Raw genomic sequence first — 19,428 nt, forward strand, 5'->3', positions numbered from 1 at the left:
CATGAAATTTGAAATTCTGCTTAAAAATTTAAGCTCTTAAATTGAAGGAAGCTGGTGGTCCCATTAACAACGTTGAAAAATGAAATAATTTTTTTTTCCTATTTCCCCTCTAAATTTTTTGGCGGGACTCATCTCAACTCTTTTTTGATTGCCAAGTGGCAAATAAAATTCCTAATCTGGTGTGGCAATTTCTAGCCCCACCCCATTTTCACCCACTAAAAAATGGAAGCCTAAAAAGTACCCGAGCTTCTATTTTTTAGGAGCAAATTCCAAGTTATCCTGTAGCCCCCAAAAAACTCTCCATGGGATTGCCTCTTCCTTAAAAATAGAGCTTAAGCCCCGTCGTCCCCCACGCCCTCCCTCCCACCATGTGACCCCTACTTGGAGGGAGACTTCCTAAAAAATAAAGCTGAAGGTGCTGAGATTTTATAGGAAGCTCTCCCTAAATGGTGGTCCTATGAATTTTGTATTTAAGCTCTTAAATTTAAGGAAGCTAATGAAATATAATTAAATAAATTTCAGTTTTATTTTCTCTCTAAATTGTTTTGGCAAGATTTATCTCATTTTTGGTGGGAATCAAACTTAGATGATTGACAAATAGCAAACAATATTCCTAACGTGGAATGCAGTTTCTAACCCCACCCCATTTTCACCTCCTAAAATATACAGACCTAAAAAATAGAAGCTTTTATTTTTAACAAAAAGATTCTAAATAATCTCATTAAAAAAAATTATTCATGAAACCTCCTCTTCTTTAAAAATGAAAGCTTAAATCCCTCCACTAATGTTCACTTGCACATAAGAGAGGTTACTTGTATAACGATCATGAATGAGACCGCTGAGAAGTGCAAAGCCGCGGAATTTATGCTACTTGTAAAAGTTTTTGAAAATTAATGTGAAATTTAAACGGGCGATCTGTTATGACATGGATAAGGGCTAAGCCAGAGGAGAAGTGAAGATCCAAGTTGTCCTACGGGAAAGGGAGGAAGGTGGGGAATGGTGGATTGTTTATGATTTCTGAAAGATTTAGAGATTTCATTGGATACTCGAGTGTTTTCGATTAACATTAACTGTTTCGAGCATAATTATATCGTTATCAATTCTATTGTTTTTAAATGTATCAATTCATGGCTTAGAACGTCCATTCTCCACAGATTTCTCTGAAAACTAATCACTGTGTAGTTTCTTGTACTTTTTCTTTTCCATAAAATATCTCATAATTGTGTTTCTCGTTAATGGCGGTCACCAGCGTGAAAAATTAGTATAAGAACAGGAGCACCTAATGTCTAAACAGATGCCTATCTTATCAGGAATATAGCGCACTCTAAATATATGTCTATCTTATCAGGAATATATAAATGTTATTAGTATTCAATTGCAAGTATTAACTTCTTTATTATTGAATTATACTCTGTTATATTTATTTGACCTTCTTTGGTATAATGAGTAGAGAACTGTGATTAGGTAAGAAAACTCCTCTTTCCAGGCACGTAGAGGTGGGCTTATTGGGCTTTGACAATTTGTATTACTGGGTCGATTCCTCCTCCTATTAATGCTCCGTTAGATCGCTTGGGATACCTTTCTAGAGAATTTCTGCAAGCAAACTTGAACTCATGTGTCCTAATAAGCATCAAAGGTTTCTTCAGTGTAAGATAATAGACATTGTTCTTAGTTATTTAGAAGACAGTTTTGAGATTATAAAAATAATGGGACAAAAAGAAAAGAAGATGAGGAGAGTTGAGCTGTGTCCATTTTTTTCGAATGATGTTTTATGTGCAAGAACCGAAGAAGACGAAGTAGATTGTCACATTGGTGGTATAAAGAAATAAGACACGAAGAATGATGTTGCAACATATCTAAGTGAAGGCATGGAGGTGATGGTGATTGAAAATGCATGTGAAGATAAAGGTATTACAGAAAGAGTTGATGAAAATAAAGAAGATGTTGAAGCAGAGATTTGTGAAGAAGTTGTAGCAGATGAGAAGAAAAATGAAATTATAGTAGCAGATTGTTAACTGGAGGACATGATGATATGGAGCAGTAGATTGAGGAAGAGTTGGTCGAAACTTTTTATTTGCTTAATATTATATATAATAATTTTTGTGCAGATAGTGCAGCAATGATTAAGGAGTGGAAAGAAAGATTTTGGTGGAGGAGGCCGGATTGCATCGGGTTAAAACTCATGAGAGCAGAGGTGAGAGGAAAGTGCAATTGGTGGAGGTGGTCAGTAAATGGTGGGCATAGGTCCATGAGAGAAAAGAGGATTAAAGAAGAAACTTCTCAGAGGATGGTACTTGCTCCAGTTAAATGCTATAAAAGAAGAAGGGAGAATTTATTTCATCCGTCATTGGAAGCATTGGATTATGTTGCAGGGTGTTTTCATTCTGGAAGGGTGATTCAATCAGTCAACTTCATTTTGTGAGCCTATGTTTACAAATTTCTTACCCAGCATGTCTGCAGGAGTATCTTGACATATGAACAATCTTTGCAACAGAAGTTTGAATTTTTCAATTTAGAGCATCCTTGACATTCTCATTCAGATGCAGGTAGATGGTTTGAGCACTTCAGTGACAAGTTATCTATTTGGGTGGATTCTAATATCAGAATCATTTTCTTTCTAAAGTCATTTCAATTTTCGTTACTCTTTTTATGTGAGGGAAACTTTTCAAGGATGATCTAAAAGTCATCACTCTTGTGTTGAAGTTGGCCGTGTTAAATATATTCTGCTTGATCAGATGCAAATTCGAAGGCGTGTATTATGAAGCCTGCAAACACTCCATGTACTTTGCAGATGGCAAGTAGCAGTAGTTACTTAAATGGAAATTAAAAAAAATGATCTTTATAGGAAGAGTGACACTTTATCTTCATATATACTCATAGTGAATAATAAGTTATTCGAAGATGAGGCACAGACGAGAAAGGTGATCGCACTAGATTGGCATCGTTTTTTTGGTGGCATGATAATTGCTGATCTTGTGAGAACAACCAGGCCTGCAGGATCTTCTTTATCTTTTGCACCTCTCTAATATCCTTTTCCATTTTCAAATTTCATGAAATAGTTATAAAAGAAAGAGAAAGTTGCGAGTTCTTGCTATAGAACTGGATCTGCATGTTTGCTCTGCATATCCTGTTCCTACACAAAAGTTTGCAAAATCTTAAGGGAGGTTGAAATGAATAGTTGAAGAAGTTTGAAAGACTCTAGGATATTTCACATATTCTGTCCCCTTGCAAATATTTCCCACAAAAAAGGAATTAATTATTGTAGATTGCTTTTAACGATTGTCCAAGAAACAATTTAGTTGGTTTGTGTAATTGCCTCTTCCTGAAACTATTTAGTTCTTTAGGAGAGAGTTTAAAATGGAATGAGGGAGAAGGGAGAGGGGTTCCAGTAGAGAAATTTCCAGCTAGAGAAGGAGCCAGAGATGGATGTGAAGGGGTTAATGCCTAGCAGAGTAGATGCGTTGGCTGAGGGGCTCAAGTCCAAGACGAACAGAGAAAGTTCATGAGGGAAGACCATGAAGAAACGTCTGTAATGTGATGGTAATGGGAAGCCTTGTCAAATCTGGGAATAATGTGGTTTGGACACTGAAAATACATAGTTTTTGGCCTTTTTAAGTCCTACATGGCTAAGGGGAAAGATCGCATTAGGATTTGAGCATTCTTGAGCAAAGTGGAGTGAGTTTATAGATGGCAGGTTCAAAGGGCAAATTATAATGATGATTTTCAATGATGATCATTATAAATTCATATCAGTTATTAGCTGGCTGTTGTATTTGCATGATGGTGCAATGCTGTGCTCTATTTGCATTCAAATCTAATGGAAAGCACTTTCCCAACATTCCCTAATGGCAAGATTAATACAATGATAGATATGTTGAGTCTATGTTTCACTTGGAGCAAAATAATATGAATTCTCCCAAAAATTAGATCAATAGCATGCAAGGAATCTCTATTGCATTTGAGGATAGACCTCTATGTCCCAATTTCATTGGTAAACAAGAACTAAAGTTTGAACGAAGCACCATCAAAACAAACCAGATTCCAAAGTGATTTTAACCACATTCTGAGCAGTTGTCGCAACTTACAAAAAATAGTAAGTTCGGAAAAGTCTTTGGATCCAGTTGCATGTCACCCCATCAAGAAGCTCTCTGAAAACCCAGAGAAATGAGTTGTCCTCGCCCCCACTTACTAAAAATAGTAAGTTTACCAAACTCCACTGCTTGCTACGCATGTACCATCATTGCGAAACTTTCTGAAAACCCAGAAGGAATCCAGAATCTGAACTGTAAAACTCCAACATGCAAGCCACCAAAATTGCCAAAACATCCTCCTAGAAAATAGAAAACCGTAATTCTGCCTTTGACTGACCAACGGGTCTTGGGATTGACCAACAATCCCCAAAACAAACTAGAGTGGAAAAGGGGACATTACAATTTACACTAATCTTCTCCTAAGATCAATGATAGCACTGAATCATGCTTGGATGGACACATTCCTTAAACCGAGCTTTGCTTCGCCATGTTCCCAACAACTACACAAAACCGATGCAATTTTCTAAGGGAAATGAAAGGTTTTCATATTGTGAATAGTCATCCAAATACCCAATACATTGGAGCAACTTGAATAAACATATCCACAATTGAACTTAGCACATTTGAATGTTTAGGCTAACCATGCATTGTAACTGAAAATCATCCAACCACAAATAGTAGGAACCAAAGAAACGGGACTCAGACTCGGATCGAACTCGGTGAGGCCGACTCGACTCGAGACTCGGTAAAAAACTCTTGACTGGACTCAACAAAGTGAAAAACTCGAGAAATTTAGAGTTTTTAAAAGATTTAAAACTTGTTTCATGCACCCTTTATTAAATACACCTTAAAGACATAATAACATCATCAAATAGAAGCTAATTTGATTACATACACAAGTATACATCGATCACATAAGCATAAACGCAAATTGTAGCTGAAGGTAATAACAAATGTAGATATATAAATATTGTCAAATGTATACAGTATTACAAAACTCATGGAATAAAAAATCCATGTCATCGTATGATCAAATGAGATGCAAACTCTTCCTTTCCAACTCTTGATGCACCAAATGACAGTATATGTTGTTATATGGAGCCTAATCAGACTCGGAGGTTAAAATTTCCCTACTTTTATCAGCGCAGTTTCCCCCCTAATTTTACAATGGGGGTTTGGGGGTCGCACCCCCAAGTTGGGGCCAAGGGGCAGAACCACTTGTAGGGGCCAAGGGTAGCGCCCCTGGCGCACTCCCTATCACGATACAGGGCGGAGTCGAGGGACAACGCCCCGCGAGGCCAAAAGACTTATTATTTTATAAAGGCATTGGGTGTTGTTTTTCTATTGTTTCTTAACTTAAAGTGTTTTTATAAAGACATATTAGAAGTGTTTTTTTAAACTTAAAGTTACATGCCGCCGATCGAGTTTGGGAGTTGGGACTCGCCAAACTCGGCCAAAATTGCTGAGTTCGAGTTTGGGGGATTTTGGGCCCCACACTCGGCCAAGTCCGAGTCAGAGTCCCCTGGACTCGGCCAGCTTGACTTGACTCGGAAATCGTCCAAACTCGGCGATTTCTGGCGATTCTCGTTTCTTTGGTATTAACCAAGGAATTATCAACATCCACACATAACTCCACAACCAATGAAGTTCATCTAACCTGAGGATATAACAAGAAACTATGCAATATGTAAAAGAAACATCACTATCCACCATGAATTCAATGAAAAGGATGTTTATTTACAAGCTTGGCAACAATTTCTGCTTTCTCCTCCTACTCTACTCTACTTCTAATGATTTAGTTGCTAACTATTTATCAACTATTAACCCTTACAAATGAGAGAGTGGAGCATTATATAGTGCTCTCAGTACAATTGAATGGCCATGATCAAATCCACATCAATGGCCAAGATTGAAAGATAGAAACCCCAATTAGGGTTTGTTACACCCATTACATAACATTTATTGTTTGACTAGTGATAAAATTACATTTTTAGGACACATGTCCTTTGAATGCCGACCAATGAATGATGAGGTTAGGTACATTGAACTTTGTGCCCCCACATGTGGTAGTTATCTTCCTTGTTGGATGAGTCAAGTGCATTGAATTTGGATGCCTTGACTTGGAATGATGTGATTGGGTTGAAGATGACCAAGTGCCACCTCAGCTTTCTCTTGTAGATCATCGCAAAGAAGAGTTTGTGATTTGGGCAATGTCTCCTGATACTCAACATTTCCAAGCCCGTGATGATGATCATATTGCTCAATTCGACCCGCTAACCTTGTTTGATTCTTTTAACTTGTCTTGATTACTTTCGCTTATCCTTCTTTATATTTCGGAATTCACCTTTGTGTGTTTCACCTTGAATCTTGCATTAGATCTGAATTTCTTCACTTGAAGCCTCCATCTTGTACTGGCAACAATTCTTGGATTTTTTGAGGAAATTCAAGATAGTTGTAAAATTCCTTCCTTATGTTGATCCTCACACTTGCTATGTTGATTCGCCATGTTGAAGTATGAATCTAGATGTTGTAAGTGTTGCCCTCTTCATGTGGTGGAAAAGTTCTTCATTCCATGCTCCACGTCCTCTATCCCTTGCTTGTGTCAAACTTGGAAAAACAAGGAAAGAACCTTGAATTATGATGGTGAACAAAACCCTAAGTAAACACTCATACAAAATTCACTTCATGAAGCCCATCAAAATTGGGAAAATGACATTTTCACTTGAAAAACCGAAGTTTCAAGTCTAGAAATGGCGATGTTTTTGGTCTGATTTTTATGCTGATCTGCTCTTGGCCATGGATCTTGATTAGCCAAGGAAGGATGTCACCTACTGCTGTGGATTTGAGGTGATGAGGGAAGAATGTCATCTATTGATGTGGATTTGAGGCAGTGAGGGAAGAATGTCATCTACCGCCATGGATTTGGGGCAGTGAGAGAAGAACTTGAGGAGGGCCAGGGATTTGGGCATGTAAAGGATAAAATCTAGCTTGGCCGTGGATTTGAAGGTGTCAAAGAAAGATTTGATGACTACTCAATTTTGCCAATTTCAACACCATCCACTTTCAATATCATGTTGATATCATTCATCAAAAAATCAATTTAGTTCATCATTTCCTCTTTTCTTCATCAGTCAACCTTGCTACCTTCATGTTTGAAATGCCTCCCACAATTTTTTTTCAGATTCTTTAACACAATAATTTCACTCATTAGCGTTAGCATGATAAAATGTAGAGAGCAATACAAATTCGCGGTTGGACCAGCCACTTCCACTTTTCAATGGGATAGAGAAAATTGGAATTTAACAACTAATTGGTGGTGTAACCAGCCAATTGCAAATCCAAAATGACTGTAGTAAACAAGACAATCACTCAACCACTTATTTAGCGGGAGGACTGAAAAATATCAATAACTATCCACTCAACCACTTATTTAGCGGGAGGATTCAAAAATATCAATAACTATCCACTCAACCACTTATTCAGTGGGAGGAATGGGAATAACAAAATATCACTCAACTACTTATTCAGTGGGAGGACTAGAGTACAAAATGAAATAGAGATAGGTGGCGAAGCCAACCTCTTCCACTTATGCAGTGGGCAATACAAGAAAGTATAATGCAGTATGAAAATGGACTGTTCCAGTACTACTGAATACAATCTTACAATAAGCAAACTCTGCAAGATATTGTCAGTACATTAAAGCTCCAACCTCTAATGGATACAAGAAGCTACTCCAAGAAGCTGCAAACAAGAATATTGGAAAATACAAGCCAAAATGAACACTTTACCAAATCTGAAATAAAACACCAGCATCACCAAAATCAGACCAGCAACACTATGAGGTCCATTTCTCCATGAAAACACCTCTGAATGAGCTCCAGTAAATTGCAAATGAAGCACAAGAGCTAGGCGGCCAAGGAAGGACAAGGAAACATGCCACCGAAGGGGTCTTAGTGAGGGCACACTCTCCAAAACAAAAAATCGAACTAGGGCAAACAACAACAAGTTTGATTTGAAATATGAAATCAACCACTCCACCAAAATCCACAAAAGTCTGAGCAAATGGGTGCCAAGAGCATACGAAACTTTTGAATCCGTACCCACAAAATTCGAATGAAAGCTCCAACTAGAATGAGTAGAAAAGTGGAACAGCTGTAGGGTTTCTTTACCAATTTACCACACCAAACTTCTTTGAATCCACTGGTAATCTCTGAATGAGATCACTCTGACAGCTAGGAGTTATCTCTCAAAAACGAAACTGTAGTTGAGCTAGGAGGGCACGCAACCCCGAAGCTAGGTTTTTGAAAGCAATCTGGCAGCACTTTGTCATCAAATTTTAGCATACCAAAACAAGAACTCAACACTCTTATTTATAACCTTGGTGCCTCCAAATTCAAATTCACATTCCCCCCAAATGGACGCCAAACCCAAATGCAAGATCATTTTACATTAATTTGAAATTTGCATTTCATTTCCCTTTTCTTCCCAAATCGACCTTCAAGAGGTAGCAAAAATACTTTATTAAAAATGACAATAAAATAATAATGTTGTGTCCAAGGTAGTTACATTAAATATGTTATAAAATTAACTTATTTCTCCATAAGGCGTTGTTGATGTGTTTATCATGCACATGCGAACACAGAATAAAATACCAAGGTATCTTATCCTCTCTTGAACAAAGTTTCCTCGATTGCTGAAGATTTTGCCTAAGGATCAATCGAGGCAACTCCAAGGTTCATATATGTAGGGTCTCTACGTATGGATAAGCTCAATTCGGTCTGATGTGATTATGCTGGAATCACAAGGGGACTTACATCCGAATGCCTGAGCGTCTGATTTGTTGGAACTCAAGTCCTATCTACTCACTGGGAGAATGAAGAAATAGCAAAAGGTGTAGGGTTTAGAGAGTCTAATCTAAGACCTAGAATGCAAGAAGATGAAATGAACGACTGGTTGGAATCCTACTGGGTTGGGTCTCACCATCAGGCTGAACAATCTAACACCAACTCAGTGCGATCTTCTAAGGGATGCTTCAAATATATTCAAATCGTACACCATCGGACACTGATCACCATTCAAGCTAATGCATGAACAATAGACGCGTAACGACTTGAGGTTAAGCTCATTCTATGCCAGTTGGCCATGCAGGGCGCACTTACAGTCAGCAAGATGCTAGTGGTTTGGACTAGGCGGATTCCACACGAGTGCATTCAATAACTTCCTTCATTCAATCCAATTATCTATCATCTAAACTGAAGATTCAACAAGAGACCATGCATATTGCAAAGAAACGACACATTTCACCATAACTTCAATAAAATGGAGTTCATTTACAATCAAGGCAACAATTTCTTGCCTTCCATTCCTAATCTACTCTAATTGCTATGTTATTCTATCTGCTGACTATTCCGTATTGACTATTCTCTAACTATTAACCCCTTACAAAATGAAGAGTTAGAGCTTTATATAGGGAGCTCTTTACAATTTGATGGCTCTGATTGATTTACAATCAATGGCTAGGATTTTACAATGAAAACCCTAATTAGGGTTTGTTACAATAAACTCTCCTTAGCCAATGAGAAAATTACATTCTATGAGTGTGGACCAATAAGAAATCGGGGTAGGTATATCGAAGTTTGCGCCATCACAGGTGAGTCAGGTACATTGAATTTGGACATGCTGAGGTGGACCAATCTAGTTGGAGAAATAGTAACTAGGATGCCACCTTGTCTGACGTTTATGTCTTGGTTGATCCTCCTCTGTCTTTGATGTGATGAATGATGTACCTCCTTGACTCCCATGTGTTTGATGAGGCCTCCTCACGATCAAGTCACTCCTCCTCCGGTAGCTCATGTTGCTTTGAAGTTATATAAGATCCTTCTTCTGATATCTTGTGGCTTCTCCATATGGTAGAATGAACTCTTTGAGGATAGCTTGGAACTCCTTGAACACTTGAAATCTCCCAATGCTTTTCTCGAACACTTGAAGTCCTCCTCCATGCATTTGAAGTGTCCTTGATAATGATGGGACTGGAATAGGTTGCCCTTGTCCTGGCCTGATCCTCCTCCATCTGCAAAACAAACCAAAAGACGATCAAGTATACATGATATATTTATCTTAACATGACATTTCTTACCTTAAATCATCAACAAGAAGACATTAAAATGAAATTCGCTCAGGATCCTTTCTAGGGACAGGCCCTATAGGAATTTCGCTCTGGACCCTTTGGAAGGGTTAGGAGCGATTTTTGTCATTTTGCTCAATTAGACCTCATTTTCAACATTTCACAATCTTGGACTGAACCTTCAAACCTCCTCCCATCATGATCACACAATTAGCCTCTTGCCTAGCTCAAACAAGGAGAAAAATAGGGAGTTCAAAGGATTTCGCTCTGGACCCTTTGGAAGGGTCAGGAGCGAAATTCATAATTAAGACACAATTCCATCCCTTCCTTGCTCCAAATTGCTTCTCAAGGCAAGTATATAATAATCTACTCTCCACCAATGCCTTAGGAATCCATATCTTGATCACAAACATGAGCAAATTAGATGTTTCTGAGAATTTCGCTTTGGACCCTTTGGAAGGGTGTTGACGTGTATTTTGTACACAATCATACACAGAATAAAATACCGACAGGCATCTTATCCTCTCTTGAGAAAATAGTCTCTAACTGCTGAAGATCTGCAAAAAGGATCAGTTAGATAGACTCCAAGGTTCTTTTAGTGGGGTCTCCACGTGTGGACAAGCTTTTAGTGGTATGATGTGATTTGCTGTTTCCTCCAAGGCGTCTTACGGATTCAAAAGCTCGAAGATTTTACTAATCTAAAGAGAACTTTCAAAAAAATGGAAAAAGATAGGGTTTAAGAGGTCTAATCTAGCCTAACCCTATGAACGACTTAGCATGAATGAGATTTGGCAAGACTCAACCAACTTCAATTTTGCCATAAGATAACAACTTAATTGAAATTAGTGCGATCTTCTAAGGTAATAATGGTATTCAATGCATCAAAGACCAAGGACACTACTACGAAGGTACATATCCTAGATGCGAAAATGCTTGAAGGTTAAGGACTCAAAATGTTTTCCAGTCGACCACGCAAGGCGTTCCTACAATCAGCAAGAAGCTAGTGGTTTGGATTGCGAATCCTACCAAATATCAAATCTCACACTTAGCCTTTCAAATTAACAAACTACTTTGATTGAGCGAGATTCAAGTACATCCAACAACCATGAAGATAACTTAAGAAATTTGCAACAAAACACCATAACTTCAATATTTTATTGATTTCCAAGTCATCATATACAACAATTGCTTGAACTTCTCTCTTCAAGACTCAATCTTGCTACAAAATAAAAATTGCTTACAACTCTAATTTCTCAACTCTATTCTCTATTTCTCTATTGACTATTCTGTTTTTAAATGAAATGAAAAATGGGGGTATAAATAGCATCCCCAGTCACAATGAAAGGTCCAGATTGAAAGTAAATCAATGGACAAGATCATGACACCTAAACCCTAATTAGGGTTTGTTACAAATGACCTCCCTTTTACTGAACAATATTAAATACATAGCCAAATATTAAATTTGGCACAAAAATCTAGGAGGTATCAGCCAATGAGAAATAAGATGTCATGTCATCTGTAACAACCTTTCATCTAGAATCTTATTCCCTTTCCAATTCTCTTTCTTAGCATATGCAATGAATTTTGTCACGATTCCTTCGATTTCTGCGCTTGGAATCTCGGGAAGATTCTTGATACTCTCCTCTAAGTGGATAACCTGATCAAATGCATCTAGAAGAGCTGTGTCCCAAGTAGGTTCAAGTTCCTTTGTTCTATCAATCAGGAGCATGGTGGCATACATTTGATCATACTGCTCATCTGTAACATCTGCGTCCTTGCGGAAGATGATCTTGATTCTATCTTCAAATTCTTGTAAATCCACATCTGTCTCGACCTCGATCCTTCTGCCAAGAATGGTACGAAGTACCTCAAATACTCTGTCCTGGATCGGATTGATCACCTCCTCAACTTGACCACATCTAATACTGATGTCCTCAAAGAGAACACTCTTTATATGGAGTAAGGTTGACCACTGAAACAAACTGTGAGAATCGCCTTCCAAGATCCTCTCTTGTGCTAAAATTCTTCTGGATGTATGTCTTATAACTTTCAAGACAGGGATGACAACGTCCTTGGTATGGGCAAATGCAGCTACTGTTGCCATCAATCTGTGGATTATCTCAAGAACTTGGATAGCCTGGTGGGTGATCTTCGACATCCTTGTAATAAACTCAATGGCCACCGTGTGAGATCTATCCATCCAATTACATGTACGCTGGACCATATTCCTGAATCTTTCTGCTTCATTGATTGATTGAAGGGGCAATGCCTGCAATGGTGATCTAACTGGATCCTGACGTCCCAAAGGTTCATTGATGTGACTGAAATATGTTCTCCATGCACCGACCTCTTTCTCAAGCTTTCTATTCTTCTCTACTTCTTCTCTAAATTTATCCTTCAATGCCTCAAATGTGTCGGTGGCATCATCTAAAGTCTGCTCTGCTGTGGATGGTCCTAACTCAATAGTCTGTATATGATAGTCTTCTGCTAGGATCTCACCCTCATATTTGTCTGCCGCCGGTGTAGCTATCTGCAGTTTTCTAGATCCAGTCTCATCTCGAATCATCTTGGACATCTTTGTAGCCTTCTTCTTCTCTGTTGTCATATGTGAGCGTCCAACAAGGCTCTCTAGATCGATTGCACTGTCCTCGTCCTCAATTACGATCACCTTAGTCAATCTTTCCTTCAACCAATCTGGGATATTTGATCTTGTCTCTTGAACTTGAATTTCTTTGTGTACTACTTCTTCTTGTCTGGGAGGAGATGTTACTTCATTATCATTATCTAAATCATAGTCTTGGAGAGATCCATCGGATGAAACATGCTGTGCCTGTTCTTCCTCCTGTCTATCATTCTGTACCATCGATTCCATAGATTCTTCCACTCGAACTGTTCTATCTTCTGGCCTGGAAGAAGTACCTGGTGTTTGATCTTTGTTAGCACCTTGCTTTTTCTTGGAAGGCTCTTTCTTTTCTGATCTTTCCTTTCTCTTTGAACCTCTCGGATGGAGATTGCCCTCACTGGCACATCGAAGGTTACCTTCTCCTGAATTCCTAGGATTAGGATTGCCTTCACTAACACTGGCTCCACCTTCGGCTGGCTTTTCTTCCAAAGTAAAAGACATGGCTATGCCTTGTTCTCTCAACTTCTGATGTTGAATGTCTACCCATCTGCGAGTACAAGACAAGACTGGTGCCATCAAATCATCTAAATCCACGGCTTCGGGCTCATTCCAATTCAAACTTATTGTTTTGCTTTCTCTATCATATGAAGATTGGATGTGCCTGCCGTTGTCCTGAGCTTGGTCGGCTACTCTGTAAATCTTACATTTCCTGATGAAATCCAAAGGCAATCTAGAATGTATCTTGCGTTTTACTTCAAGATCATCTAGGAGATTCATCATAAAATCTTCAATTTGGTACTCATGTCTAAATCTTCTACCGACTGTCTCCTCTAAATGTCCATGTGGATCAAAACTATTCCTCCAAGCAAAAGATGAAAAAGGATACAAGGCTAACTCCCTCTCCGCGTCATCCATGGCTGAGACATTGGGACATACCTCAACTGAATTACCCAAAATAATGGGTACCTGAACTCCATTCTGATGTCTGTGTCTGAATGCCTTCACATATGCTGCCAACTGCCTTGTTACTTCAAGTAACACAATCCTGTCTGTCGGGTATCTCGGCAACATATATGGAGGTAAAGGACATCCATACACTCTAATGTAAGTGAACTTGGGAAACTGAATGAACCAAGCACCGTACCTCTTGATTAACTCCTGGGCATCCTGAGATAATCTATTGTGAATCCCTCCTTGCAACGTCCTTGTGATGTTCATCGTGAAAGTATCATTGATTAACTTGTAGTTCTTCCCTGGTGGATGATGCAAGTGGGTATAGGATTCACAAACTCTGACCTCGCCGGGTCCTCTTCCAATCACTCCTCTGTGAGGTAGTCCTGCGTACTCAACGCTCTTGATTAAGGCATAGATGACATATGAACTCATGTGGAAGGACTTAGTAGCCCTGAGTCTTCTCAACTGTACGTCTAAGCAATGGCTAATTATCCTAGCCCAATGTACTGTACCCTTTCCTTGAACAATCACCTGGATGAAATAAAACATCCATTTCTCAAAATAGAAGGCATGAGGTGCTCCTGTAACTCTGTTGAGCATGGTAATCAAATCTCTGTACTCCTCTTGGAAATCGATCCGGTGTGGTGTGTTCGGTACTTTGCTCAGACGGGGACGACTCTTGAGTAGCCAGTTCTTGTTGATTATGCTTAAGCAAGCATCTGGATCATCATCGTACACTGATCTGGCTCCTTCAATGCTCTTGTATATCATGTCCCTGTGCTCTGGAAGATGGAAGGCTTCACTTATGGCTTCCTCTGAAAGGTACGCCAAAATGTTTCCCTCATTGGACACAATTGTCCTGGACTGTGGATTGTAATGACGGGCACACTCGATCATCAACTCGTGGCACTGAATAGCTGGAGGAAAACCGGCCGCCTTGATAATGCCACTCTCTATTATTCTCCGGGCGACAGGTGATGGCTTGCCGATGTAAGGGACCTCTCGGAACTTCTTCATGCTAAAGTTCCCCAAGTTTGTATCTCCAATGTTGCTCCACTTGGACACGATCTTGGTCTCCACTTCTTCAGTCTTCTGATCTTCTTTCATGAGAGCCGAGCGACTGGTGGATGCTCCCGCCTTTGGGGTCGCCATACCTACACAACATTTCATTGTAAGAAATAGATTTTGCAATAAATAACGTAGATAAGAGAGATAGATTTTAGGAAACCTCATGATAAGTCCCTAGAGTTATCATTTCCTAAAATACAACGATTGAGCTAAGAGATTTTAAAATTCAAAATTTGAAATATGACGATGAATGAATAAAACAATAATAATTAAATCGCCATACCTCGATAGAGAGCTAACTCTAGAATGCAAAAACAAAATTTGCCTAAGCAAAATTGAGGTATAAAGATAATCTTCAATATGATCCCCTCAAATTTGATTTCGCCACCTCTGGAGAGAATGTGATCTTCAATTTCGCACAAATAAATCACCAAGTCCTTAGCAAATTCGCCTTAGGCGTGGTCTTGGATGGATCTTCAAATTCGCTCTACCTTTGATCTTCAATGCAATTCGCACCCCTTCCAACACACTTCGCACGCCTCACACCACCTTGGGAATGTCTACGCCACCTTTGGTTTGAAGTCGCACCACCTTTGGAATGTCTAAGCGCGCCACCCTTGGTCTTCAATGCAATTCGCACCACCTTTGGAGTGTCTTTGCCACCTTGGATAAATAAAACTCGCACTATATTCGCCTCTTGTCAACTCGCATAAAGGAAGGTAAAAAGAATGATGTAGAAAATGATAATACTACCCCCCTTATATAGCGCTTGCATCCTTTACCCCTTAGGCCGACTTAATAAAAACAAAACCATTTTTTAAATGATTTGCAATGGAATAACAAGGCCGACCTCCATATATGAGCGCTCAAATCGATTTTTTTATTAATTAATTAATTAATTACTAATGCCTTGCGTTTTTTAATTGCAAATTTCGATTTTTAAATAAGGCAAAAATAATTAATAAATGTTAACGCCACATTAAATGCCAATAAAAATGGATTTTTTAAATTTTAAATTGATTTAGCATTTAAAGTAAATTCGAATTGTTTAATTTGGCGCCAAAAAATATGTAAATAGAGGGACGTACCTCATCGCTCTGGTCCCTTGATGAGGGACAGGAGCGATTCACCATCTTTGGCATGATTCTTGCGTTTTCGACGTTTAATTCCTTCATTTCCACGTCCCAAATCGATCATCTGGTGGTCTTTCGAACTTGAATTTCTTCCTTGTGCGAGCAAGTGTATCCTATGACCATTATCGCCCTGGTCCCTTGGAGAGGGACAGGAGCGATCTCCATGTTTTTATGTTCATCTTGTATCTTTGACCTTCGAAAAATCATTGCTTGTGTCCTTTGCGCTTATTCCCATTCGCTTCATTATGTGTTTGGACGTATTTAAAGGGACCATCGCCCTTGTCCCTTGAAGAGGGACAGGAGCGATCCATGTTTTCTCCTTGACCTTGGCAACTTTACACTTTGATCTCCTTTGCAATGTCCTCCAAATGTCGTCCTTCGCATTTCCTATCCTCATGTCGCCTTGATCTTTGAAGGAACGTGAGTGTTTTTAATGATATCGCCCTGGTCCTTGTCCAAAGGACAGGAGCGATGGGAGACTTTTACCTCGATTAGCAATGTTTGGACGTTAAAAACTCTTGCAAATTGTCTTCAAACGATGCCTTGGACCATATGCTATCTTAAGATGTCTTGACTTAGCTTGATCTTGAAGCAAAACAAGGAATCCAAAGCAAATCGCCCTGGTCCCTTGGAGAGGGACAGGAGCGATCTAGTCTCCATGCTCAAAATGATGATCATTTCACGTTCAAAACTCTTGTTTATCATCTTTTTACCATACCATGGACCTTCCAAAACATTGCAATGTCTTGTCCTTACGTAAATTTTGCATGGATTAATCTAATATATCAATATCGCTCTAGTCCCTTCCTGAGGGACAGGAGCGAAGTTCATCATAACATGCTTGTTCTTGTTTGTACCGACTTGCAATCATCTTCATTGCGTGGAATGATGTCCTTTCGACCCTCTTGGTAGCTTGAAACTTGCTTGTCTTTTGAAATCGATGCTTTAATAGAAATATCGCTCTGGTCCCTTGGAGAGGGACAGGAGCGATCTAGGTCTTTATAGTGCAAATCCTTCCATGTGATGACCTTTGCAACGTTGCGCTTGATGGAAATGCCTTGAAATGTCCTCGCCACCCTTCGTCCTAACTTGGATCGGCCTTGAACCTTGGAGGGACGACCTTGAACTCTGGAGGGACGCATCATCACCATTGTATCGCCCTGGTCCCTTGGAGAGGGACAGGAGCGATCCTTCCTTTGTGGCCTTCATCTTACTTTGCCAGGTTCCAAGTTTATATTCAACGGAGTCGTCCTTCTTCACTCTATCCGCCCATGCCTTGACATTGTTTGTAATTTTGCAACAAAGGCAATTATATCAAAAATCGCTCTGGTCCCTTGGAGAGGGACAGGAGCGAACTAGGCATTTAATGCTGGTATGGACGTCCCAAAAATCTTCAATTTATATTCAATGCATTCATCTCATGTTCTCCTTCGTTTTTGAACGTAAACTTGCCTTGACCCTTGTCTGGATTTTGCAAAATGGAGGAAATCGCTCTGGTCCCTGGGAGAGGGACGAGAGCTACAAGGTACCTCGCCCTGGTCCCTTGGAGAGGGACAGGAGCGATTTAGTCAATATAGGTCATTTTCCTTCGTTTTTTGCATCTCAAATTATATTCATTTGGCAAAGTATCTTCCTTCGGACGTCCTCAAATCATTAAGTTTTCAAAATCTTGCAAGGACAAGGCGAAATTTGAATTGTAGCTCCGGTCCTTCACTGAGGGACAGGGGCGATTTTCCTCCTGGAGGCATTTCTGTGCTCATGAAAATCTTCAATTTATATTCAAATGAAAGATCTTGTCGTTCTCTATCATTTCAAACGTAAAACTTGTCTGGACTCTGTAGGGACGATGAGATATTTGAAATTGAGCTCCCGTCCTTCACTGAGGGACAGGAGCGATTTTGCTCCTACAGGCCAAAATAACAAGATTTTTCACATTTCAACACTTCACGAGGCAAAAACAAATCAATTCCGATGCCCAGGATCAAACTTCAAAAAAGTCAAAATTTGGTCAAAATATTCAGTCAGACAAAAATTCATATTGACGGTCAACACTTAGACAAGTTTAAGCTCTGCATGAACATTCCAATTGAAAATTAGACCATTTTGGCGAAATCATTGCATTCAAAATTTGCATTCTAGAAAAGAAGCTCAAAAAAAACTCTTAAAAGTGACTGGATTTTGGCTTGAAAAGGCAATATTTAAAACCCTAAGGCTTAGCCCTAAATCCAGACAACTAACGGACTAACAAAACCCTAAAAACGAAAGCGAAAACAAGCGAAAAACAAGCAAAAAAGAGGGGGTCCCCATTTGCGATGGGGCGATGTGTGAAATGGTCACAACATCTGGCGACACCACTAAGAAATGTTGCAAAACATTTGGGAATCAATCTTTCTCAAGGAAGACTCAGAAAACCTCCCTCAACAAAACCAGGAGTTAAGAAACACTTACAAGAAGAGACCATCATATTGAGACAAAGTATCAAGTCCACAGTTACCCATGTGTGTGTAAATGCGTTAATTCCCCTCAACAAGACAATCATGATCTCCAGGTTCCCCTGTGATAAGCTACATAGTTGGTCTAAACTCCAAAAGCATCCTGGATAGAGCCTCGCTGCCAGTCAGACGTCTATAGTCCCGACGAGGTTATCGCCACAAGCTCACGAATATTGCTCCATTGCCAGTCAGGCGTCTATAGCCCCGATGGAGTTACTCGCATATTCCCTTTAGCCAATTTGATATTTCCTCTTAGCTCATTTCTTTTCTTTTGATTTTCTCATTTTTTCATCTTTTCTTTTGATACTGCTTTTCAGTTCTGTCAATTCTTTGGCTCGTGAGTAGTGAAACCCACTAGGGTTTGAGGATTGCGGTGGCGCTGAAGCTAGACTTTAGATTTTTCACTGATCACAGCTTCGCCTGTAAACCATAATGACTCGGAGATTATAAGTGTGTGAAAATATAATAACTGAAGGACAAAAATACGTGAGTTCAATAAGCTAATCTACTTCAATGCAAATATGTCCTGACTCAAAGCTTCATTAAAAGAAACTCCCTTAGTAATTCCAAAAGACCTCATGATTTTCCAAATGCATCCAACAATCCGGCAGGAAGTCAGAGCGTTATATAACAGAATCACCCAATGTCAAATGGATACCTCTCAGGACAAAAACAACTAACCTAAAAAAAACAAAAGCACCTAAACTAAGAAAAACAAAAGGCAAACCAACGCGAGAAAAACAAACAAACGGAAAACGACGAAAGCAAACTAAACTAGCTATGTACAAGGGAAGGCCTTGGCATTTTAGGATTGGAAATAGTGTTTGAGATATCTCCCATTGACAGGCAACGGAATGTCCTCTCCAGTTAAAGTCTGCAACCTAAATGCATTTTCTCCCAATATCTCTGAAATTTGATAAGGACCTTTCCAAAGCTTATCAAACTTATCATGTTCTCCTCTTTTCTCATGCGCTTTGTCCCAATACAGGACGAGATCCGAAAT

At 39.3% G+C, this 19,428-nt stretch overlaps 1 protein-coding gene across 3 annotated transcripts in view; it reads left to right on the forward strand.

The window, feature by feature from the left end:
- The first annotated feature begins 799 nt into the window (after positions 1–799).
- LOC131063487 (cytochrome c-type biogenesis ccda-like chloroplastic protein 2) overlaps positions 800–19,428 on the forward strand; it is a 248,932-nt gene continuing 230,303 nt past the window's right edge. The window contains exon 1 of one of the 3 annotated variants that reach the window (XM_057997339.2): positions 800–989. The gene's annotated coding sequence lies outside the window, so the exon portion shown is untranslated. The remainder of the gene's footprint in view (positions 990–19,428) is intronic. The other 2 variants (XM_057997332.2, XM_057997322.2) reach the window with 2 other exon arrangements.

This window comes from Cryptomeria japonica, chromosome 5 (genome assembly GCF_030272615.1).
Source record: "Cryptomeria japonica chromosome 5, Sugi_1.0, whole genome shotgun sequence".
Lineage (NCBI taxonomy): Eukaryota > Viridiplantae > Streptophyta > Pinopsida > Cupressales > Cupressaceae > Cryptomeria > Cryptomeria japonica.